The sequence below is a fragment of the Agelaius phoeniceus genome, chromosome 17, assembly GCF_051311805.1.
Source record: "Agelaius phoeniceus isolate bAgePho1 chromosome 17, bAgePho1.hap1, whole genome shotgun sequence".
Classification (NCBI taxonomy): Eukaryota; Metazoa; Chordata; class Aves; order Passeriformes; family Icteridae; genus Agelaius; species Agelaius phoeniceus.
In genome coordinates, this window is record NC_135281.1 from 9490614 (window position 1) to 9515555 (window position 24942).

Genomic DNA, 24942 nt, shown 5'->3' on the forward strand with positions numbered 1-24942 from the left:
ACTGTAAACTTATCACACTGGGAATTGCCCTGAAGAATGGTTTCCCCCAAAATTTCTCATTGGTTTTTGGCTTTTCAATTAGGGGATCTTTGCCGAAGTTCCCAAACTCAATACACAAAAAAAGGAGGGAGCCAAAGGAGGAAGAATCATGTGGTGATTTTTAAAAAGAAGAAAATCAGGGGTAAAAACCAAGAGAAAGATCACCTAAAAGACAGAAAAGAAACACAAGGAGTCATGAATAATCTAAGAGTAAAAGAATCAACCGATGCAAAACTAAAGATAACACATGAAGGGCTCTGAGAACAACCTAATTCTGTTTGTGTAATTCATGGGACAAGCCCTCTGTGCCTTGGGTAAGGATGCTGGTTCACTTTTTAGCACAAATCTCATAATCCAGATTTGATCAACTACTACTACTAAAAAAAAAAAAAAGGGGGGGGGGGGAGTGAAGCCAAGAAGGAGACATGGAGACATTGGTAACAAGAAGTAAGTCAAAAAGCTCATTTTATATTTAGCCACCACCTCATTCTCCAACCTTATAGTAGCAGGACTGTTAAGAGCAACTGGGCCCTGACTACTTCATTTATTGGCACTTAAATTAGCTGGGTTTGGATATTTTAAGCACCTAATGTCCTATACAGACCATTGATTCTTCTGTTTCATGGCATGATCTGAGCACTAGTCAGGAAGGCATTTCCTCTGATGCTGTATCAGTGCAAAAGGTGCAAATTTTGTTTAACCCTTTCCTCAAGAGAGCGAGCCAAAGCCCTGAAATATCAGCTTTCTGCAGAGCCCTTCTCCATGAGGTGAGAAATACCAGGAAGCAAACTCACATGGATGGAATAAGCACTTTGTTCAATACATGGCAAGGCAATAATTAGGAAAGATAACTAGGTATTTCAATATACAGAGGTATAAATATATTCTTTAATATAGAAAACCTTGCTAAGTATGGTTCTTGGGCAGGTAAGGTCCTGGTACACACTGACATTCTCCTTAACAATTGTATTTTAGTCCACACACAAGCTCATAGATGTATTTGTAGAATTTTTTTGACACCTTGGTGCCTCTTTCCAGTACAGTAGATGCCAACTCAGAGTCACTATAAATCAAACACAGGACAACTTCCAACATTTGCAGGGTGTTTTTCTTCCCAAGGGCACACATGAGTCAAGTGAGCAACAGGACAAGATCATCACTGTCTGGGCTGGAATAAAAGCCAGCCACATTCCCAAAAATCAAGGCAAAAAGGTGAATTTCAGCTCTAATTCAGTATCTATCTGTCACATTTCAGCAAAGCCACCTCTCCCCTCCTGTGCCAGGGACATCCTTACCTATGCACAACTGAACTCTGCCAAGCGGGAACAAATTTCCATCTCATTAGAATGGCTGTCAAGGATCTCACCCTGTGCTCAGAAACTATTCCAAACCAGCATCTCAGCAGCAGCAGCCTGATGTTTCTTAAATACATGGGTATGAAAGAAAGTTAAAGCAACTGTTCAGAAAATAACTGCACCACAGCTGACTTGGTAAGGGACAGCAAACCCCACCCACAGCCTCTGGACTCCACCACATCCCAGAGGGAATTCACCCAGGACTTCACACTGGTTTGCCTTGATGAAGAATAAGCACTTTTAGTACAATTTTTCATCAGTATAAATGAAAATGTTTGGGAGAGCTGAGTAAACCCCTGTTTCACAGAAGGGGAGATGGGTAACAAGAAGTTACACAGCAGCACATTCAATCAACAGCTGGAGGATGGGAAGTGAGTCCCAAAGAGCAGCTTTCCCTCTAAAAGGGATGGACACCCTTATGCATCCAAACACACCAAGGCAGCACAAACCAGAAAACTGTTCATCTGTTTAGGGAAGTTGAGATTCTTCCCTCTTGCATCTCAAGGAAAGAAGCCCCACATGAAGTGATACAGGCTTTTATTTCTCATCCTGCCTAAAGGAGTGCAGATCCAGAGGGAACTGAGAAACCCAACTGAAGGATGTGTTTAAGGGGGCTGCAAACACAAATATACAAAAAGTCCTCGGGAAGAGAATAAAGTGAAGTTTTGAAGCAACAAATTTTAACACTGGAGCCCTGACTGTTATTGTGCTTGCCCAAATATCATCAAAACTCCCACGGAGATGCTTTGGGGATGCAGTAGGATGGCAGGATTTCCTACAGACCAAATTCCTGCCTCTGCCTCACAGCCAGGTCCTAACATGACCCCTGCTCTGTGCACACAACCTGCTCGCTTTCACTATGAACACACTCCCAGTTTCAAATATCACACACAGAAAACACAGGTGAGCTCCACACTTCAAAATGTTCCAGCCTAGCGCAAGCCAGGAGCGAAATATAAAAATGGAATTAATCTCTCTGTGTAAAGTGTCTGAATTTTCCAGGGTAGCGCTCCCAGCCAGGAATGGACACAGATTGCTGCCTCCTGGGAATTATAACAGACATGTGGGATAACCATTACAACTGCAGGTAGCTCTTCAAAGACTTCAACTAAACCCTCTCTCCCTGCCCTTCTGTTTGCCCATTAAACTAAGCACATAGGAGCATGGAAAACCCCTGTGAATGCTTTTTACCAATTCAGGGGGAGTCTGGAAAGCGTTACAGAGCGCTCTGGAGCAGCCAGTAAAACCAGCAACACGAAGGGAAAAATGTCCTGGGAAAGGTTGAGCTGTTTATGAAATAATTCTGCCCTGAAAGCAGGCAGTGGCAGTTTGGATTGGGTGTCAGCCTGCTCTGCGCTGCTGCTGCTGGGAGGAGAGGAAACTTTGCTTAGAAACTTCAAAAACACAGATCTAAAAAAAAAAAAAAAAAAAAAAAATCCACCCAAGTGGATAGCAAAGACAAAAAGAATATGCTGAACCTCACAGAAACACAGCACATCACCAGAGGAAAAGCAGGCAATTAACAGATCTTCCAAACATGAGGCATTTTTCCTTTTGACAGAGGGGTGCTGGGGAGGGGGGAGCTGCTAAACTGGTTTTCCTCTAAGCACTACCAGATATTAAAAAATGAAAAAAATCCTCTCGCAAAGAACATATCCACTGTTGTACAACTGTCCCAGAAAACAAAGACCACGGGGAGAAAGTGGCCCATTTTCTCCAGCCTCCGAGAACCCCAAGTACAGGTCATGTTTTCAAAGGCTCAGTCCTACACACCCCAGATCAGAGCAGCATTTAAAACACAGAAATAAACACCTAAGGTGAGAGTTACTAGAATGCCCCGTTTTTTGTACCAGCCTGAAATCGACTCAATTGCACCCAGGCGAGCACACAGCCTATGAAAACAACCGCGAGAGAAGTTTCACTGTGAGTGAGTTTCCCCCTCCTGGACACGCTGCATCAAAACCAAAAGATTCGTTTTCTATTTCAGTTATCCCATGAACGCACCAAACCACGGGATATTTTTCAGCCATTTGGGAGCCCCCTGAATTCTGTCCTGTAGCTCATTCTCCTCTGCTTGCTCCCTGTCAGCTCCCAAAAAACACCTCAAAGCTGTAATTCCTCACCACATGTTGAAAATATTGTGACTAATAATACACTCCACCCATTTTTTTCCATCACTAAGGATTTCAAAATATAAAACTTGACAAACAGTGAGAGAGTTTAGAAGGGGAAAGTCAAATTTTATTTCCAATTAAAAGACGCTATAAAAGCATAAAAGTGAGGTATTGATTAAAGTGAAAAGAGCTATCCAGTCACAGAAAGCTTCTTCTTCAAATATTATGTTTTTCTCACTATTCTTGGGTATCACTGCCTTTTCTTATAATCCCCACAGGGAAATAAAAAGAGAAAAAATACTCCCTGTCTTTTTTGAGAAAACACATTTAATGCATTAGTAGCAGGGCTGATCTGTGCATACAGGGAACCCACACTCAATAAATACTTGATTGAGTCCACAAACTGAGACCTACATCTCAATGACAGCAACTAAATGCTAAAAATGATACCAGTGATGCAATTAAAATGCATGCACAAACTTTGGTCCAGGTGTCTACAACGCCACTGTTTGCTAAACACATCTCCTAATTAGCATGGCTTTAAACAATGCTGATAATAATCCCGTTCTGTAAGGCTTGCCAAATGAATCATTGGGATTGCAAAATAAAAAGCATGAGGAATTCATTAAAGAGCTGTTAAACTCTCCTTTGTTTATCTTTCCCCGGTCAGGTGTAAAAATAAATAAATAGGGGTTTATGTCTCCGGATTCCGTCCGAACGCTCCGCTCCACAATAACGTGCCGGGGAAGAACCTCCTCAGGAGGTACCAACATTTTTTTTTTCCTCTCCGTTTCAAAAGAGAAATCCTCCCACTATTACAGTCCTGAAAATCTGCTCCATTCTCTATTTGTCATCTGGGATTGAGTTATCAGACACTACTTGTATTACTTTGGGAACTGACATGTCTATTTACAGAGACACAAAGGCAATCCAGCAGCACAACCCCTGCTTCTCCCAGCACCTCTCCTTCTCCCCTCCGCCAAATTCTACCAGCACTTCTTTCTGGGGAGGGGGGAGGACACCTCACTAGTTTCCCAGCATGACAGAGAACATTTCCAGCCACTTTTGCACTTGTTACAGCCTGATGAAAAATCACCTATATCGCCCCCAAAGGAACAGCATTATTCTTTCAAGGCTTTTTTTGTTTGTTTGCTTGTTGGGGTTTTTTGTATTTCTTTTTTTAAAAGAGGGTCACTTCCCCCATTTCAGCCTGCAATTAAAATGGAGGCAAGGCCAGGCGATCTATGTCTGGCTTTAGGGGGAGACAATAACCCAAAACAGGCCTGGCTTTAAAAAAAAAAAAAAAAAAAAAAAAAAAAAAAAAAAAAAAAAAAAAAAGAGGAGAGAGGAGAGGGAGAAAGAGAAAGAGAGACACGCAGAAAGAGAGAAATACAACATGCTTCACCAGTATTATTACCTCATCCCTTTTTCCAAGCAGTTTTGAACCACACTCCTGACAAACTCTTGGTCCAACTTGCACGGATGCTGGTTTTTAGGGGGCGGAAAGGGTTTTAATGCTGGAGCCGGGATTGAGGCTGGCTATCCGCAAGTGGAGCTGCTGTTAAAATGCCCCCTTGTCTCTTCTCCTCTCCCTTGAGCTGGGTGTTGACGCAGCAGAAATTACCAGCTGGAAAATTCCCCTTTTGGAGGTTACGGGGAGGAGGGGGGGGCGGGCGGAGGAGCGAGGGGAGGGGAGGGCCGGGGGAGGGGGGTTAAACCCGGCACTTACCAAGTTAAGCCATCCACCCACACCAAATAGGACATCGCGTCCCAAAGAAGGCTCCGTGCCCCCCTCGGCGGGCAGGGCGCGACCGGCCGCGCTCCCCCCGCGGCGGGCAGCCAGTGGGGGGAATAACGGGGATAAAAACGGGGATAAAAGCGGGCATAGGGATCAAAACGGGCATAATAAGGGAGATAATAACGGGGATAACACCGGGGCGGCGGTGCGGGAGCGGCGGGGGGGGCTCCCCGCCGCCCCTCAAGGGGTGGGGGGGCGGCCATGGCGACCCCCGCTCGCCCCGGGGGGCGGGGGGCGGCGCGCTTACCTGTGCCCCATGGAGGAGAGCGGGGTGTCGGAGCGGCCGGAGCGGTGGCTCCGTCGGTCACTCCGTGCCTCTCCTCCCGGGTGGGGAGGGGAAGGGGAAGGGGGGGCGGAGGGCGGAGGAGGGGGGGGGGAGAACCCGGCGGAGGGGGGGGAAGGGGGGGCGCCCGGGCGCGCTCCCGACGCTCCCTCGGGCGCGCGGGGCGCGAGCCCGCGGCGGGTGGGGGGGCCGCGGGGGGGCGGGGCTGCGCGGCGCGTGCCGGCGCTGTCTCCGCCCACTCTCCCCCAGCGGCGGGCGGTGATTGGGCGGCGGCCCCTCAGTCCGCCACGCCCCCCTCGGCACGCCCCCCTCCCCTTGCGCCGGGGGAGCGGGGGCGCCGCCGGCGGCGCTGCCACTGCCGGACACCGGAAGTGAGGGAGGGCGGGGGCGCGCGGCGCGCGGGGCACGCCGGGACAGCGCGGGGGCTGCGCTGAGGCGGGGGCGGCGGCGGGAGCTGGGGATCGCTCCCGGTGCCGGTCCTGGTCCCGATCCTAACCCCGGTCCTGCTCCGGACCTCCCCGGGCCTCCCCGGCTGTCTCCTGTCCCTGGCAGGTGCGCCTTGCTCCGGGAGGGGCGGCTGCGCCGCGTCCCTTAAGCCCTACCGCGGGATGGAGGGCGGCGGGTGCTGGAGCGGGGCAGCGCCGCAGCCTCGTCCGGACCTTTCAGAGAGAAACAAAAATCACTTTCCCCCTGTTGTACACACTGAGCTGTATTTCGCACAATGCCCTGAAACGAAATAATGTAAAATAAGCGCAGTTCGAGCCCCCTGACCCGTAATGGCCAGAGAGCGAGGCCGGTGGTCGGGGAAGGATGGAGATCAGAGCGATGGAGATCAGAGCCAGCTCCGCAATGGAAAACCTCCCGCTGCAACAAAGGGCAGGGCTTTGCCCTTTTGACTGTCGCGCTGAAGGATCTGACAGAAACTGCCCTATATTTCAAAGGACGGAGCTTAACAGGGCAGGATAGGTCTGGAGCGTGGGGGAATCGGCGCGGTCGCACGATGGCTGCGGCGAGCGGGGATCGCTCTCGGGGCTGTGTGCGGTCCCTGGATTGTGAAAGCAGGAGCTGGTCCAGCAGATAAAACGCTTGCAAACTGTTTAATCAACATCTGCGTGCTGTGATTGCGCCCGAAATTGGGGAAATACCTGTCTGACCAACGGGAATGGCCGTTTGCACGGTTAACTGACTTAGGTGTGTAATCACAGTAATTGCCTGGCTAATCGCGTGCCGAAGGTTTAAAAATTTCCTCCGTGGTTTCCTTTCCCCCATCCTATGTATTTCCTTCATCTCTGGCTTTCAAGTAGGCAGACCTGCTGTCGAAATCTTAGATTTGACTTTTATGCCTGCTCTTCATTCAAATCCATGTCTATAAGGTGCTCTTAATCCATAGGACGTTCCCTTACAAAAAGTGTACTTTCCACTTTAAAATCTGTAATTTAAATAAACGGATGTTCCATAGTGTGTTTTCCTGCCCCCGTTTCCTCCCACATACCCTAAATACCTTTAATTTTAAAAAGACTCTGAATAAACCTGATTAATGAAAACAAAATGCCTTTTCACTCCAGCATGTTTTTAATTACCTCTTCATTTTATATTGCAACAGAGACCAAGCACCACCTTCCTAGAAAGAGTTCCATTAAAATGCAAATGAAGACTTTGCAGAAGTTGTTAATGTGACCAAGGACACAATTTCTTAGACTTGAGCAACACAGAATTGATGCTGGGCAGGGGTTCCTGCTGCCACCTGCTCTTTCTGCACACACAATCCTGTGTAGAACATGTTTTCCAGCCTCTGTCACCTGTGGGTGAGGAGCACCAGAGCTAAACAAGCAAAATTCCTTTTCCACCCTAAATGCTTGCACTGGTTTTCACATGTATCTGCCCCCCCTACACCTGCAGGTATTAAATCCTTCTGTGCTTTGAGTCAGTGCTTTTTTTAAGCTGAAACACGAAGGTTCAAGGGGCTGTTGAGAGTGGAGCTTTGTCTTTATGCCATTATGCCTCATTTTGCATGACATCTGCATCATACCTGGTTGTGGCTGTAACCATTCCTGCCTTTCCTCACTCCTCCGTTTGAGGCCAAGCTTCCCCTGCTACCCCAAAGCTCCTCAGGTGCAGGATGTACTCTCCCCTCCTCTCCTCCTGCCCAGGGTTTCTTCCCCAGGTCTTTGTTGGAAGAAAGCATTTCTTCCTGTGGTATTTGTTTGTGTGTCAGGCTGGGCTGACTCCCCCGGAGCAGCAGCAGCTGCTGCCCGGGCACTGCCCTGGGGAATGTTCCCAAGAGGGGGAGGGTGGCAGCAGGCCCCGTTTCCCAAAGCTGTTCCACACAAAGGATTTCAGGAGACTTGAAAAGCTTTAATATTCTTTTACCAAGCCCCCTCTCCTTCAATTAGAAGTTTGTATTGTATTTTAGGTAAATACTGCAATAGCTCAGCATGCCCTGAGAGGTGTTTTCTCCTCATGAAAAAGGAAAGGATGTGCATGGGAAAAATAAGAGCTTGGAGGAAAAATTGGAGTAATTGGGGTAGTTCCTGTGATTTTTGGCGTGCAAAGGAGTGATTAGGAGTGTAATATCATGCCAGAGGTTACAGACCACGTGTTTCTAGCCCGAGTCCACATCCCTTGGTACCCACTATACCACAGAGTTCTACCCTGGCAGAGACTGGTGGTATCACACTGCTGATGGGTTTTAGCCACTGGCACAACAGGTAAAGACCATATTCCTGTAGCACAAGAGTGCTTGGGGTTGCCCTGATATGTTCCTTTTGCTCTGCCAAAGCACTTGGACCCCCAGCACAGCCATATGCCACCACGTGCCAGTGCTCCCCCCTGAGTGGGCAAATTAAGCACCATGGCCTGTGTGCTGCTGAATTTCACTGCCTTTTCAGTGAAAAGGCAGTGAAATTCACCTCTGTGATTGCTCCCTGCACAATCACCCCTGTGATTGCTCCCTGCACAATCTCCAAGACCTCTCCAGTGCAAATAAGTCAGCACCATCCTCCCACTGCCTCCTGTGCTGGGGTATGGTAGGACCAGATCAGGAGACAGCAGCAGAGGAGAGCTGGCTGGGTGCTGCATTCATACCATGTCCCATTTGCAAAACCCATGGGATTGGTGAGGTTGGAAAAGACCTCCAAGATCATCAAGCCCAAATGCTAAAGCAGCGCTACCAAACCCAGCACTAAACTATGTCCCCAAGTGCCACATCTGCAAATTTTTGAACACTTCCAGGGATGGTGATTCCACCACTTCCCTGGGCAGAAATTCCCCAAATTTGCCAATATGGGCAAAGAAATTCCTGGCCAGAAATTCCAAATCATCAGAAGCACTGAACATTCTCATTTCAGCTCCTCTTTCCAGCTCTATTCTAGTTTATGTTCATTGCAGTTGTAGGAGATTCTACATTTGATAAACTGAAATGATTTCCTGGATGTCCTTGTCATGCAGGCAGTTTGGGAACAGGTTGACAAAATCTAAATGGCCTAACTACTGTTTTTCCCTCTACTAAAGTATTGTAGAAATAGATGTTCCAAAGTCCAAAGCAATCCTGGGCAATCTGTGGTCTCTGCTCTCAGTGATCCCCATTTTGTTTCCATGTTCTGTACAAGGTAGACTTGGCTCTCCATCGCCAAACCCTGCTCTTCCCTAGGTATAGCAGGAAGAAAACAAATTTGCAGAGCTCCTCTTCTGCCCTTCACAGCATCTCTGAATCCCTGGAAATCCCAGGACCATCAGCTTTGTGCACGGCATGGAGAGCAGCTGGCAGATGTCAGAGGAAAGGGTTAAAGGACCCACATTCCTGTCCCCACTGCCCTGACCAAAGGTCAGGGGTTCCTTAGGTGAAGGAAAGGAGGGAGGTGGTGCAGCCCTGACCAGGTCACTTGAGGAGTAAACCACATCTGAGGGGAGCTAATGAAGCAGCATTTGTCTCTCTCACAGGCTCATACTCCCGGTCTGTGCCGGGCAAGTCGGAATTCCTTCTCTAGTGGGAGTGAAGATGTTGATTGTATTTTTTCCATGATGTGTATTGAGGCATTTGCTAGGTTGTGGGAGTAAACACTTGGGGGAATTCTCCATGAGCTAGCAAGGGCAAGTCACAAGCCTACTAAATATGGTGAGTGAAGATTACAAAAAAACCCTGGAGAGTAAACCTCCCTCTTTCCACCCCATCTCCCCACCACCACCACCCCCGCAGATTTGTTCTCATTATCCTGTGCTGTGTCTCACTGCTGGCTGGGTAAACCTGCTGCCATTTGTGGGACTAAACACATTGTGCTGATTTAGTTTTGTTTTCTGCACCCAAGGGCAGCGCTGGGGTGGTCCTTCATGGCTTCACCGTGCACTGAGACACACAGGACCGTCCTGCTGGAGCAGAGACACCAGATACTCAACAGGGGGGAACAGCAGGAAATGCTCTCAGGTCTGTAAATACTTGAGGGGGTGAGAGATGATGGTCATGTACAAAATATTTGACCAAACACATCCCACTGACCTCCTTTGGTGCTGCTCTTGAAAAGGATTGGCCAGAGTCAAACAGTTGATCTTTAATGCTCCAAAAATACATTCCCTTTCAAAGCTTCTCAAGTGGAGAAACATCCAGGCTGTCAAATTCAGTCCCTCACTCCCAACTTCTTGTGGCCTGGGTGAGCTCAGCTCTGGGGTGTCCATTTAGGTTCCCCCAAGGCAGCAGGTGACCATAAGGATGAAGGATGCTGGGGCCATGGCAGGGGGGGTGCAACAAGCTCTGTCACCACCTTCTCCTGCTCCATCTCCACTGTGCTCTGGCTCTGTATCATCCTTCTCTGTTCCCCTCCCTGGAGTGGCCCAGCAGCAGCCAAACACTGATTCTTGTGGTCCTCACTGGGAGCCTGGAACCAACCTGGGCCCCTCAAAGTCCCACCCAGAAGCCACAGGCCATTTGTGTGTTGGTTGGAGCTCAAGAGATCTCTGTGCCCTGCTGACACCACCCTCCTCCTGCAATAAAGGATCTCCACTTTCCTTTCTCTCAGCCTGGGTTCTCCTCAGAGTTGTTTCCTCCTGTATTTTGCATCACAGTGCGCTGGTACTTCACCCCTTCCCAGGTTTCCTCCTGTCCCAGGTATGGATGAGGAGCAGCTCACTGCTGTGCACTTTGGACAGTGGTCTTTAACCAGATCTTCTCCTTCTGCAGCTTTTTGCAGACTGTCACCTCTGCACATCTGGGAAATGTCGGTGCTTGGGCCAGGCTTTGTCCTGATGCCAACAGCAAAATGTCAGTACATTCAGAATAAATTTTGATTCTTCCTCCTCCACTATCACCCTCCCTTGCTCCTGCAGCCTCTCCTGGTCATTATCAGGAGCTCACAGCATTCATTTAGAAACAGACAAACCCGTTTTCAGGAGACAGAAGCAGGGACGTCCCCATGGTCCCAGATCCTTCAAAGTCTGATTTGTCTCTCAGTCAAGCACAACCCTCTTTACCACAACACCTACAAACCCAGTGTATAAGAGAGATTTCACTGAAATAGATCCCTCTGTTTGCAAAGATTTCATTTTACTCAGAACCCAAGGAAATTGCAGGGCTGCATGTAAGTCCTTGGCTCAGTGTGATCCATGAAAGCCGTGCGTGCCATGGAGCTGTGCTGGCAACAGGCAGAGGCAACAGTTAAAAAATACATATATATAAAAATATACATAACTCCTGGAGTTTGGGAAGTGTGGTTTGGGGTTTCAGCAGGCAATTGCTGGTTCTCCTATCGACTCAGGCCACAGCCAGGGTTTAGCTGGGTTAAGCACTGAGTCAAGTTTTGCTCCTGTTAATGTGGAGCTTGGGATGACACTCTACTCTGGGAGCATTAACCCACCTCCATTCCCAGCCTCCTCAGCTGAGAGGGTGTGGAGAGCTTGTTTTCCTTTTGCTCCTGCCCTGATGCTTCCATTTGTTTTTACCTCCAGTGTCCTGAATTTGCTCAGACAGCTCCAATTTCAGGGTTCCCTGCAGGGCTGTGCTGGAGCTGAACTGCAGGGTGTGGGGAGCAGCACATCTCTGCTTGCTTCCCATTCTAAAATAATAATAAGAAAAATCAGGAGGACTCTGGCAAAACATTCACAAAATGCTCTTAAGTAAATAAGAAGTGTTTTGCAAGATATTTGAATTTATATTAAATTGCCTGACAGGAGGAGCAATGAGGCTGACAATAATTAGTTTATATTTGGAGTTCAAAGGCTGTCCGTGGCATTTTGCACCTTTCTGTGAACACCCACCTGGTTCCTGCTCACCTGAGTCATGCCAGTGGCCGTGCATCACACTGGTCATCATCTCCCTGCTGTGATGCCCTCTCCTCCCACCGTTCCCAATGGGACAGTGGCTCATTTAAGTGCCTAAACCCTCCTGTTGTAAATGGCACATTTCCATGATGGGTGTCCACCCTGGGCACTTGATGATTGTCTCCATGCCCTTCCCTGGGTTTCTCCTGGCTCATCCCAGCTTTTCCCAGAGAAGCCTGGCTGGCTGCTGTGACCCGTAGGCGAAATCCCAGTGCTGCCAAACCCTGGGGAGAGCTCGGCCGCTGTTCCCAGGCTCCAGTTCCCGCAGGATTTCCTATCTGGGCAGAGCCGGGGTCAGCAGGGAGGGGTCCGGCCAAGCACCCCGCAGCCCCCAGCCCTCGCCCTGCTGCAGGAAACTCTGCCGGGAGCACGGGGTGGAGTGGGGGAAAGGAGGGGAGAGGAGGAAAATGGGGAGTCACAGGGGGAGCCGCCAGATAAGGCTGGGCTGGAAACGCTGGGCGGATGCAGCTCCGGGCTGGGGCTCGGACCTGCGCCCCGGTCACTTCCCTCGTGCCGCCCAGGCAGAGCTGTTACAGGAGCCCAGGGATGGAATTACAGCCAGGGAGATCCAGCACCTGAGCTGGCTCCAGCAGCACGTGGCCAACAGGCAGCGGAAAATCCCTCCCGGAGCCAGCTGCCCTCGGGAAGATGTTTCCTCCTCTCCGGTCAGGCAGGGCAGAGCTCAGCATCGCCCGGGGCCGGGGCCGGGGGGATCGGCCCGGAGGGTGCGGGGGTCCGGGGCAGGCAGGGCCCCCTGGCATCCAGTGTCTGGTGAGCCCTGGAGCCCACAGCTGGAGCTCTTCAGAAGCACAGAAGGTTCAGGGGTGCTCCCAAGCAGAGGCAGAACCACTGCTGGCCCCAAAGCCCAGGAGAGCCCCTGATCTCTGGGAAGTAGCACAGGGATGTGGGCAAGGAGAAAGAAGACAGATGCTTTCTTTATTTTCTCTCCCCCTGGATTTAGTAGTTCCAACCCCCTCCAAAAAATGTCTGTGCTCTCTTCTCAGCTCTTTTCTAAACCCAACCCACTCATTTTTATTATCCCTCCAGGAGTTTTTTCCCTGTAATACATTATCTGCTCCCTCATTGTCACACCAGCCCTGAGCTCCACATCCTGCTGGACCCAGCATCACTTTGAGCAGCCCTGTTGTGCTTCCCCTCTGCTGTGCTCACATCCCACTCCATCCTTGCTTTTCCCAGAGAAAGCAGTGCTGGAGCTGCCTGTGTAACCTCCCCTAGCACTTGTAGCCACATCTTAGCGCCACACTCCTTCACTTCCAACCTCCAAGGGGTGAGGGGAGCAGAGCTGCCCCCAGAGATGGGTTCTTGGCCCCATCAGTATCACACAAACCCCAGGTAGTGTGGGAACAGTGTGATCCTGAAAGCCCCTGACACCTCACAGACAGGGCTGAGGGCTGTGGGGAGCTGGGGGACCTAAAGGGGTCCTTTCTGTGTCACACTGGAACCCCAAACCCCAACTCTGCTCTTTTCCTAGCCCAGGCTTGGCTCAGTGAGCACCGGAGCAGTGTGGGTTTGGTTTAATCTGCAGGGAGATCTTCACACCTTCCTTTGCTCTTTTCCTCGCCAGCCCCTCCGCCTGCCAGTGCAGCACCTTGGCGGGGGCAGTGCCCATCTGCTGGCAACTGAAGGTTTTTTAAAATGTTTTCCCTCCCTCCCTCTCCTTCCTCCATCCTCTGCTCCTCCTCTTCTCACCCTTTGCTTTCTCCATGTGTTTCTTGCTGGTGCCGCATGGATACAGCTCAGTGGGATGAGGGAGGATGGGGAGATGCTGTGCCCGGTGCCAGCTGGGAATTGACCCCTCCTGACCTGCAGTGAGTGCAGGTCACAGCAAGAGCAGGTCCCAGCCTTGCACAGGCATGTGCAACCCCTGCTGTGCTGCCTGGGGCTGGAGGTGTCCCTCCAAAGGACGGGGTTGGGGCAGCTGCCTGGGCTCTGCGGGGTTAGCAGGGGTACAGCCTGCATCCGTGCAGATGCAGCGTGTTTATTCTCACCAGATAGTTTGATGGCTTTATCTGATCACAGGTTTTCCTGAGGAAGGAAGGGTGAGTCTGAGTCACTTGAAAATGGGGGCCCTTCATCTCTGGGTATGACTGGTGGGGCCGTGGATCTCAGCAGAGCCCCAGGGCAAGATGTGCTCCCAGCGCTGGCGTTGCTCCAGGTTTGCTCTGTGGCTCTGCTGGGTGGGCAATGCCATGGTCAGTAATGGGTGTAAATCCAATGTGAGCAGCCATGGGTGTCAGAGAAAGCACCCAGGACTCAATGCCACCGAGGAAAGAGCGAGATCATTTACTTTCTCGGTGGTGAGAGAGGAGGGAGCTGCTGACATGGTGCCCCTGGTGCAGAAAACACCATCACAAGCAAATTGAAAGCAAGAGATAAAATCTGGCAGCAATTGATAAATTCAAGGGAGAGACAGGTTCATGCCCTCCTGGAAGAAAACCCAGATAATTAAACTCCCTTGTTCTGTTAATGCCTTCTGTGAGGGGCTGGAGGAATCAGCCATGGGAGAGCCGTGGCTGCTGCTGGAGAGCTGGGAGGCAAAGGTGTGCTGGGAGAGTGCTGGGAGATGGGGGAGCAGAGTGGGTGGAAACAGCTCCAGCTCCTTAAAACCGGGGAGCTGGGCTGGGGGCTGCAGCAAGCCGGAGCTGTGCTCTGCTCCCCGACCCACCCACACACCAGCATCCTTCCCAGCTGCCTCTGTGCCTGAGAAAACAAATGGATTTTCCATGAAGTGCCCTCAGAGCCGTCACACTCGGCATTTTGTGGAAACCGGGGGTTTTGAGCCTTCCTGAGCGCAGCCAGGCTCCGGAGAGGGGAGCGGAGCAGGCAATGCTGAGCTGCTGAATGCACACAGAGCCAGGCCCCTGGGGTCCAGAATTAATAGGACAGAGCAGGGGCTGTTCCCTGCATGTTTTATTTATGGGAATCAGGCCAGTGAAGTTCCCTCAGCTCACCGAAATAGTCACATCGCCTCTGCTTTGCGCTGCCCACAGCCGTGACCTTGATAAATGGGTCAGTGCCCGGCCCCCTCTGCATGCCTGGGGGGTGTTTGCTGCATGGGGGGAGGTTGGGCTCCCTCCTCAGACCCCAAAACTCAGCTTTGATGTGCCCAAAGGTGCTCCTGCTATGGGCAGGATGCCTGTGCTGCCTGCAGTGCTGGCTCTGCCCACAGCAGGAGCAACCCGTGAGAAAGGACCCACGGGAACTCCACCGAAAATCCCCCAAACAGCAAGTGAGCTCTGGGCACCCCCCTTCTGAGAACGGTGCATGCCCAGAGCCGCGTCCCCAGCACCGAGGTGACATCAGCCTCTTGCACCAAACTGGAGCCCCAGGGCAGTGCCTGCTGGCAGAGATGGAGACCCCAAAACAGGAAGCAAAAGTGGGGCTCTGCTTGGTTTCTGTACTTTTTCTTAACCTGAGTTTTTTAGATGTTTCCTGATGCCAGATCACAGCTGTCGCCTCACCACGCTCACCACCACGGTGACATCTCTGCCAGTCCCATTTGGCAGCCCCGAGGCCAGCAGAGCATCCCTGAAGTGGTACCCAGGAGGGAGGGATGCCGATCCCGGGATCACGTTGTTCGGGTGTGATGGCCAAAGGGCATTATCAATGTCAGTGTTTGGTAACCATGGAGCGAGGTGCCTTTCCCAGGGCTGCTGGTGAGTCAGTGGCGGAGCCGGGAGCAGCCCGGTTCCTCTCCCCACCCTCGGCCCCAGCACAGCATCTCCCTCCCCACTTCCTTCCCCTGCCGATAATTAGCCCTCAGCTTTGCGGTTCCCGGTGATTTCTCCCAGCGTGGCGTTTCCCCATTTGGGTGCTGGGAGGGAGATGTGAGCCCCACACCCACTCTGGTTCCCACCACGGGAAATGACCATGGGTGGCCCCAGGAGTGGGGAACTAGGGAGGCGTTTCCCGAAAATCCCATGGCCAGGAACAGTCCAGGCCAAGGGACAGCGGTGCCCTTTGCTGGCAGGAAATCCTCCCCAGTGTTTAAAGCCCAAGGGGTCTGTGGAGCATCTCAGCAGCTCCAGGCTCAGCCCAGGGCAGCAAGGGTGGTGCAGGCAGGGAATCCTCTGCCACATCCTGCTCCAGTGGGATCAGCAGTCGGGGGAGGCTGCACACCCACCCCAGTTTGCTCTGAAAGGAGGGCAGCTGCAAGCACAGCCGGTCCCTGGGGAGGGCATGTGGGGACAGGGCCGTGTAGAGCCTGTCAAGGACCTTTGTGTGGCTGCCACCATCCAAGGCTGATAAAAGGCTCTGGACATTCTTCCTGCTGCCTCCAAACCCATGGCCCCACCCTGACCGTGACCTCTGCTGCTCCAGGTCCTTCATGACTCAGGGTCCCCCGTGGCGCCAGGGCCCCGGGGCTCGGCTGAGGCTGGGGCAGGGTGGCAGGATGACATTTTGTTAGTGGCTGACCCAGATCACTTGCCCCAGCCCTGAAGTGGGGCTTTGCCATACAACCCCTTCTCCATCCCAAGGAGAGGTTTGCTGTCCTGCTGTGTGTGGGAGGTTTGCTCTTGGAAGGGCACAAACCTGGAAGCATTGCAGAGATGTTTGCCCACAGGGGAGGGATTTCTCCTTCTCTGCATATTCTTCCCCACTACCTCCCCAAGGACTCGAGAGGCTTCACCCAGAGGTCCGTGTCCTCCAGCAGGATCTCAGGGGCTGGAAGTGAAATCAATAATAAAAATGATGCTCAGCTCCTGTACAGAGCATTACGTCTTCAAAGCCCTTTGCTGGCATAAACTCATTAACGGCGAGGAATCGAATTCCTCCTCACACAGGTCCCAGGGATGCAGATCCGGGGGGCGATGGACCGGAACATATTTGTAATAAGAAATCGCTGCTGTCGGTGGCCCCGTGTAGGAGGCCCTGAGGAGCCGGCAGGAGCAGATGGAGAAGGGAGGGCTGAGATGGAAACAGTGCCCAGGGCGGGCTGGCAGCATCCTGGCAGAGGAGCTGCTTCCCCTCCTCACGGCAGCCAGTGGGCCAGGCTCAGGGAGTGGGTGTCCTGTGCTCCCCACAGCCCCCCCTGAGCTTCCCAATGCAAGGGGAAATGAGTCTGGCATCATCTCTGCTCCCTTTGGGAGCATCCCACCCCTGCTGAGCCCCTTTGTGCCATTCCTGGTGGAGCATACCCAGTCTTCTCCAGCCCTGGCTGCCTACCCTGAAAGACTTGTTTAACACAAGCCAAGCCAGGATTAATGGAAAACTGGGGATGTTCATCCTGGTTGGACTGCAGGGATGGGTTGGGCAGGGGGAAGGTGGGGAGGTGAGGGGGGGTTTCAGTGTCTGTCTGTGCTGAATGACTCAGAGCTGCTGTACTGGCCTGGGGCGCAGCAGGGGTTGGAGGGCCAGAGTGACCCCCTGGGATAATTCCAAAGAGGCTTTTTTTGAGGCACTGGCAGCCCAGGCAGGCTCCCAGTCTGGCCAGCATGTCCCAGCTGGGACAGTACCCACATGTCTCTCACCCCACCTCCACCTCCTTGGGTTGGGACCCCCAGGGACCCCTGCACCCACTGCTCTGCCTGCTCAGCCCATCCCACCCTGACAGGAGGTGTCTGGGGAGAGACTCCATCCAGGGCATCCCGTGGGACTCGGGGCACGCTCCCACCCGCGGCCATGGCCTCTTGCCCAGGGCAGGGTGGGGAACCACAGATTCTATTTCTGGTTCTCTCCCGGGGAGGTGCTGCAGGAGGGAGGACAGGAACACCCTGACCTGGTCCCCGAGGTCCTTGAGGTCCTGTCTTTGGAATAGGTCATACACACCCATGCCCAGGGGATGGCTGTGCTGGGAACGGGGAGGGGAGGGATGTCCTGTACCTCTCCACTTCCCTATCCCTCCTCCCTGCAGTCGGTTCCCTCCCCATCCCGTCCCTGGAGGGACCAAGCCCCTGCCGCACTGAGTGTGAGACTCCTCGGTGCGGGGGATTGGGGGATGCAGGGGCTCAGAGGGATGCGGGGACACGGAGAGATGCGGAGGCCGAGCTCATCCAGGGTTACCTTGGAAACGGCGCCCGAGCCACACATCCCTGTCACCACTGAGGGACTGAGCCACTGCGGTGGCGAGGCCAAGCCCCACTCGCAGGCTCAGGGTGACAGCAGGAGCGTTGGGAAGGGCGTCCCCCAATCCCGCTCGATGGCTGGTGCAAGGCAGGGGCAGAGGTGGCTGCAAGGGCGGCCGTGTCCTCCCCCGGGGCAGGGGGGCATCGCCCAGCCCTGGGCAGGGAGAAAAGCCCCTGCAAGGGTGGCTGCTGGCCAGCGTTCCTCCTGGCAGCTGGATCCCTCCTCGGCAGCCGGATCCCTCCCTGGCAGCCGAATCCGTCCCTGGCAGCCGGATCCCTCCTGCAGGACAGGCACTCCCCGCAAAGATGGAGCTTTAAATAAATAACGAGCTGCCGACATCTCCCGGCTCCGCTGGCAGCGCCACGCTGGGAGCCCTCGCTGGCAGCCCCCGCACTCCGGAACACGGCGGGAATGGGGACAGTGCTGCTGGGAGCTCGGCCCGGGGGGTGGGAATGATCCAGGGAAAAGGGCTGGCGGAGCCCCTGGCGGGGTCAGCGCTGGCTGATGGCTCTGCCAACCCTCCCCTTAAAGCTCTCTGTGATGGAGCATCACAGCCTTGCGTTGGGAATGGGATTTAATCACTGAGGGTCGGCTGGGAGAGAAGCACTTGGTGCTTCCTGGGAAGCTGTGATGGATGCGGGGATGTGGCGATGCAGGAAGGATGCAGGAATGCGGGCAGGGCGTGGGGATGAGGGAGGGATGCGGGAACGCAGGCAGGGCGCGGGCGGGGCAGCGGGGATGTGACCCATCGGTTTTTCCCTGCTGGAAGATGCTTCCTAGCAAACCGGTTTGCAGGGTGGAGCGTTCCAGAAGGCACTGGCGGCCGGGGGAGGCAGGCCGGGCGCGGGCAGAGCCCGCAGGCAGGGTTCAGGCAGAGGCCAGGGAGCGCAGGCAGCGCGGGGAGGGACCGGGGCGAGCCAGGGAGCCTGGCAGGGCAGCGCAGGCTGCAATTAGCCGAGGAGAGACGGCAGGATCCTGCCTCAATTAGAGCCTCCATCCCCGGCCGGCGGGCAGGGAACTGTGCCCGTGGGCAGCACGGCCTGGCACCCCGCGCTGCCGGCACCGGGCATCGCCCGCCGCGCCCCTCGGGCTGCGGAGGGGACACTGCAGGGGTGGTGCGGCCGGGCTGGGGGCTGCCAGAGGGGAGAGGGGACGGAACCTGCTCCAAAAGCAGCTGAGAGGAAGGAAGAAGCAGCTAAAATAAGCAGGTGGGTGGACAGGGAGGAAATGATAGTGAGGCTGATAAGGAATGGGCTGGAGAAGGGGGACAAGAACCAAAAGGTCCCCAGGAAATGGGAGCTGGTCCCTCTGGGAAGCAAAGGGAGGTCACGGCACAGGAGGGGGTTCTGAGCTCCTGGAGAGTGGGAGTGCAGGAGAGGGATGGACAGAATGCTTCAGCAACGTGGGGAGTGCCAGCCAGGAGTGGGGGCAGCCCCGTCCCCACATCCTGCTTTGGGCAGGGGGACAGCGGGAGGCAGACGAGCACAGAGGCACCCTGAGCATCCTCGGAGGGTGGGAGGGAACTCCTGGAGGGAGATGCCGGGAGGAGGAGAGCAGCACAGAGCTCTGTGTGGTTTGTGTGCACACAGCTGCCACCTCCACTCCAGGCATGGCCATGAAGGGTCATGGAGGGGGACAGAGACCAAAGCAAGTGCCCAGCACTCCAGGAGAGGTTTGGGATGGACCCAAGGGGAACGGGGCAGGGAGTGGTGGCAAGCAAAGTCCTCCCTCAGCATGGCACTTCCCTGCCCTCTCTGCCTGCTGGCTGCCAGCATCTCTGGGGACTTCCACAGCATCCCATCTGCCCTCTGTATGTCACAGGTGGGAAGGATGGTGTCAGGAAGGGTGTGGGGACATGGGGCTGGGGTTAGGACAAACCCAGGGATTTGGGCAGGGTGACTGGGGTGCTAGGGACAATCTGGAGGCGCTGTAGCCCTGCTGTGTAATCATGGAATGGTTTGAGTTGGAAGGGACCATAAAGCTCATCTCGTTCCAACCCCCTGCCATGGGCAGGGACACCTTCCACTAGGCCAGGTCGTTCCCAGCCCTGTCCGACCTTGGCTGTGGGGAGCAGGCGGAGGCAGCTGGCCAGAGCTCAGGATGCTCAGGGCCAGAGCTATGGCTGCTGTCCTGGGAGTTTCCACATGAACCACACACTGTTCACATCTGAGCCTTCTCCCCGTCCAGGGCAGCCGCTGCCGGGGGTTATTTCCTGCCCTCCGCGCTCTCCCCCCGCCGCCCCTGCCTGCCCCAGCCCGGCTGCTTCCTCTCGGCCGCCCCGGGGGCTTTCCATGCTGCCAGAAAATAAATCTCAGGCTATTTTTAACAGAGGGGAAAACGCCAAGGTCTCCTCCAGCCTGGGCTGCTGCGGAGCCGAGCACGGATGGGCACCCCCGGAGAGATGAAGGAGGGAGAGGAATGTGCGGGAAGGATGTGGGTAGGCAGGGCAGCGTGACCCCGCTTTCATCTCCCTGCCTTCGGGCGGGATTTTGGGGAAAGCAGGGAGAAGGGCTCCGGGAAGGGGGCACCAGCTGGGTGCTGTGGCACCCCCTTGCCCCCCTTTGAAGGAGACAAACAGCCACAGCGCCCCCAGCACCCATTAATGTCGCCCATCATCTCTGTGCCTGGGCAGGCAGGGACAGAGTGACAGGAGGGGTGTGCTCCCACCACCCCAGCTGGCATGGGGTGACCAGGAGGTGTCCTGGAATGGGGAGGGCACACACACACACACACACAGTGCCCACCCCGCATTGGGTCAGTGCCAGCACCAAGGGAGCTGGGGACTCGGAGGGTCCCCTGGGGTCAGGGCTGGGCCAGTTGCTGTTTTTAACCCCTGTAAGTGCCTTAGGGAGGCTGCGGGCGGGATCAGCTGGATAATGCTGGCGGGGGCAGAGGGGGGCTGGCGATAACGGGGGGGCACGGACAGGCCACCCCACCCCGTTGCTCCCCGAGCGTGGCTGTCCCCGCTCCAGGCTGCGACACTGCCGTTCCCTGCCAGCTGTCCCCACTGTCACTCCGCACGCATCTTTCTGGCTGCAGCGACACGATCCAAGGACTCGCCCTTTCCTGGGACTCCAGGGACTGGGGATTTATTCCTTACAAGGCTCCTGCTAAAATCTCTCCACCTGAGAGACTCCCACCAGCCCCAGCACACCCAGCGCTCCCATCGGAGTGGGAGGAGGTCTCTGCTCTCCTTCTCCTAGCGGGAGATGTTGTGTAAAGCCCACAGGCAGCGGAAATGCGGGAAGAAAAGCAGGGAGAGAAAGAGGAGCTGTTTCCAAGGGCTCGGTGGGAGGAGAGCAGAAAACAGGAGGTGGAGGTGAAAATGTCAAACCTCCCAGGACTGGCTGTGCGGGGACAGAGTGCTCGCTGGTGGCTTTTGGTCTTTGTCCCTCAAGGAATCACTGAGACCACCTTTGCCTCTGGTCCCCAACGTGGTGGTGATACTGCAGCCACCTCCCTGCCAGTGCTGTGGAGTTTCCAGGCAAAATCTGAGCTCCACATTCCCAGCCCAGGAACTGCTGGCCACCTTTGATGGCACTTTCCTGTGACACAGGGGAAAAACCCCCAGGGCTGGCTGGAGTTTGGGGTGCCTGGCCCCAGCACCACCCCAGGCTGGGGGTTTCCAGTGCCAGGGGTGTGGGGCAGTCCCCATGTCGTGGGACACCCACAGAACTCTAAGCTGGACTTCACCTGCCCCAGCCCCATTCAAGCCACAGGGAAACCCCTGCTCTGTGCCCTGGGACAGCCTAAAACATCCCTGGGGACTTCACAGAATGGGCTGGATTAAATAGGACATTAAAGCTCATCTTGTTCCAACCCCTTGCCACAGGCAGGGGCACCTTCCTCTGTCCCAGATTGCTCCAAGCCCCATCCAACCTGGTCTTGGACACTCACAGGTATGGGGCAGCCACAGCATCACTGGGCAACCAGGGTCAATGTCTCACTACCCTCACAGGGAAGAATTTCTTCCCAATATCCCCTCTATCCCTGCCCTCTCTCAGGTTGAAGCCATTGCCCCTTGTCCTGTCACTCCAGGCACTTGTCAAAAGGCCCCAGCTCTCTTGGAGCCTCTTTAGGTGCTGGAAGTGGCTTTAAGGTCTCCCCAGGTCTCCCCAGAGCTTTTTTTTTTTTTTAGGCTGAATGCCCACAGCTCTCTCGACCTATCTCCAGAGCAGAGGTGCTCCAGCTTCTGGACCATCTCTATAGGCTCCTCTGGGCAGCACAAGCTCACTTCTCCAGCCTGTCCAGGTTCCTCTGGATACCATCCCTTCCCTCCAGCATGTCAGCTGCACCACATGGCTCGCCTGGAAAGGGGAATAAGCAGGATTTGGGGACCATCTCCACCACAGGGCTCACGGGATCACCTGGAGGGGCCTGACCCAGCTGCAGGGACGGTGCCGAGGGGCTCTGCCTGTGACCAGATGGCTCCGAGCAGCCCTAAGCTCTCCATAATGCCCCTAATTGTCCCCCGGCGCGGGAGCGGGTGGCCCGGCCCAGCTGGTGCCTGTGTCCCCCCGCAGCCACGGCTCCGGGACCTCTGGCTATTTTTAATCCCAGGAAGCTATTTTTGAAGGGAGAGGCTATTTTCCCTGCCCGCGGCTAATCCTGTCTTGCCGTTCAACCTTACCCAGCTATTTGCCGGGGCCACGCAATGGGCAGCTCCCTGCCCCGGGCAGCTGCATCCAGAGGGATTTGGAGCAGCAGGGACGGGGTGGGAAGTGCCGGCCGCGATGGGGATGGGGTGGTCCTGCACCCCCTGCCCTGCTCTGCCGGGCCCGGGGCTGCTGAACGCCCGGCCTTGACCTGGGCCAGGGCACCGCGGTGCCACGGAGGGGAAGGCGCCGCATTTGCGGCCACGCACTGATCGCTCCCCCGCCCGCCCCGCGGGAGCCGGGAAGGCCATCAGAGGATGGGGATGCCAAAGGTGACGGGGCCGCGTGTCCCCTGGGCGTGGCGGGGACCGCGGGGTCCTGGGAGCGCCGGCGAACTGGGACTGAGCTGGAAGCAGGTGTTGGGCACGTCCCGGCGGGAGGAAGGCTGGGGGTGCGGGCCGGGGGGAGCGGGGCGCACATCTGGCAGCGGAGGGGTGGCAGGAAGCGCCGCGCTGGCCCGGCCCCCCCGGGCTCGGCTGCCTCGGGGTCCCGGGGGGCCGCGCCGCTGCCAGATGTTGTGCAGCTGTCTCCGGCGCTTCCTCTCCCTCCATGCCCCGCATCCTTCGGGAAGCTCTTCCCTGCGCTTCCTCGGCGGGGAAAGCGAGGGAGACCTCCCCAGCCCCCCGCTCCTCCGGCCCCGGCTTCCTGAGCCGCCGGCTCTGTCCGCTCCAGCGTTCACTCCTTCACCCTCGGGCTCACCGCCCCCCACCCTCCGCCCACCGCTCCGCGGCCCCTCGCTCCTTTTCTTCTGCTGCCAGCTCCCGATCCCGGGGGATCTCTCCCCTCTCCCGCCTCCCGATGCTGGGGCTGCCTCCTGCGCTCCTGGCTCAGAGCTCGCCTCGCTCCCAAGGCAAAGCGAGGCAGGAGGCAGCAGCGTCGAGCATCACTTATTGCTTTTCTTCTCTCGCCTCTCCCAGCATTTCCCATTTTCCCGCAGCGCAGGGACTGCTCAGAGCCCGACTAGCCCATCACGGGCAGGGAAAAGCCGGGAGAGCCGCAGGGAGCGGGGCCGTGGGCTGCGGAAGCCGGGGAGATGCTCGCTGCCGGCAGCTCACACCGACTGCGGGGCGCAGATAGGATTCAGGGATTAGAGCAGCTTAGGGAACAGGGCTCTTCCAAGCGGCAGATGGTGCTGGATGGATCCCAGGGCAGGGTTAGAGGGGTGGGAAGCAGGTCCCAGAGCAACCCTGGGCAGGGCAGGGGAAATCAGGCAGAAGCAGGGAGGAGGAGGAGGAGGAGGAGGGTTTTTGCCCAGCCCGTTTCCGGAGCGCGAGGGAGGGCTGCAGGGACGGATCCTTGCCCCGGCTCCCAGAAATGGCAGCTGACGCCCAGAGCCGGTCACAGCTGCAGTGACAGCAGCGTGGCTTTTGTCCCCGCGAAGTTTCCCTTGTACCCCAGCCCAGCTGCGGGGTTCAAGGTCCCGGTTTCGGGACGTGGCTCCATCACCCACGGGGGTCCTTCAGCTGCACATGTCCCTTGTCCCCGCGTGTGTGGGTGTCCCCACAGGAGTGCACGCTCCTGGGTGTGCTCATCATTCTGGGAGTGCGTGGGAAGCGCCAAGACCAGAGGCTTCATCCCATGTTCCTCCACATCCCCTGCATCCCCCTGAGATGGTCTTGGCCACAGGGACGCCTTTTTGGGCTATCTAAAAACAGAGGCCAGACAAAATTAAGGGAATAAAGAGTGATTATATTTGTTGAAGGGCCTGCAGGTACGTTTTGGGCAGACAAAGCCCTCCAGGGACTACACCCAAAATGGATGACGGGTTTTCACACTTTTATAAGTTTGGTCCTATTGCATATTGGAGGTTAATCTTCCAATTACACCTTCAGGTAATGAAGTAATTTACCTCAAGTTTCCCCCCCCCAAACTCACTTTTGTTTACATTTCTTGGGGCCTGAGACAGTGAGGTGTCCTTGATTCCCAGGCCTGGAGAGGAATTGTTTTGTCTGACCAAAATGGGAAAGCAGTAGCTAACACTTCCTATGGAGTCTAGAGTTATACACTAAAGAATTGAAGGATTACAAATATATGAAAAACATAAAAGCTAAAATCCTAAGGCATCAACAGGAGTACATGCTCCCAGGTGTGCATGTCATTCTGGGGGTGCATGGGAAGCCCTAGATGTCCCTCCATGTCCCCTGCATGCCCCTGAGATGTTCTCGGGCACAGGGATGGGTTTGTGGGCAGCAAGGTGCTGCTGTGGGGCTGGAATGGGACAGCCCCTCCTGCCCCACAGAGCTGGTGGCTCCCTGGACTCTGCTGTGACTGCAGAGATGAGGAACTTCACCCCAAATTCTGCTGG

General features: G+C 55.1%; 2 protein-coding genes across 12 annotated transcripts in view; one reads left to right on the plus strand and one right to left on the minus strand.

Moving 5' to 3' along the window:
• Positions 1–5774, minus strand: part of ZBTB46 (zinc finger and BTB domain containing 46) — a 53016-nt gene extending 47242 nt beyond the window's left edge. For 2 of the 8 annotated variants that reach the window (XM_077187246.1, XM_054644240.2), the window contains exons 1-2: positions 5238–5774; positions 4926–5106 (exon numbers count right to left, since the gene is read on the minus strand). The gene's annotated coding sequence lies outside the window, so the exon portion shown is untranslated. Of the gene's footprint in view, positions 1–4925; positions 5136–5237 lie in introns of all 8 variants that reach the window. The other 6 variants (XM_054644243.2, XM_054644242.2, XM_054644241.2 and 3 more) reach the window with 6 other exon arrangements.
• Positions 5775–6031: 257 nt separating this feature from the next.
• TPD52L2 (TPD52 like 2) overlaps positions 6032–24942 on the plus strand; it is a 39032-nt gene continuing 20121 nt past the window's right edge. For all 4 annotated transcript variants that reach the window (XM_077187225.1, XM_077187226.1, XM_054644409.2 and 1 more), the window contains exon 1: positions 6032–6035. The gene's annotated coding sequence lies outside the window, so the exon portion shown is untranslated. The remainder of the gene's footprint in view (positions 6036–24942) is intronic.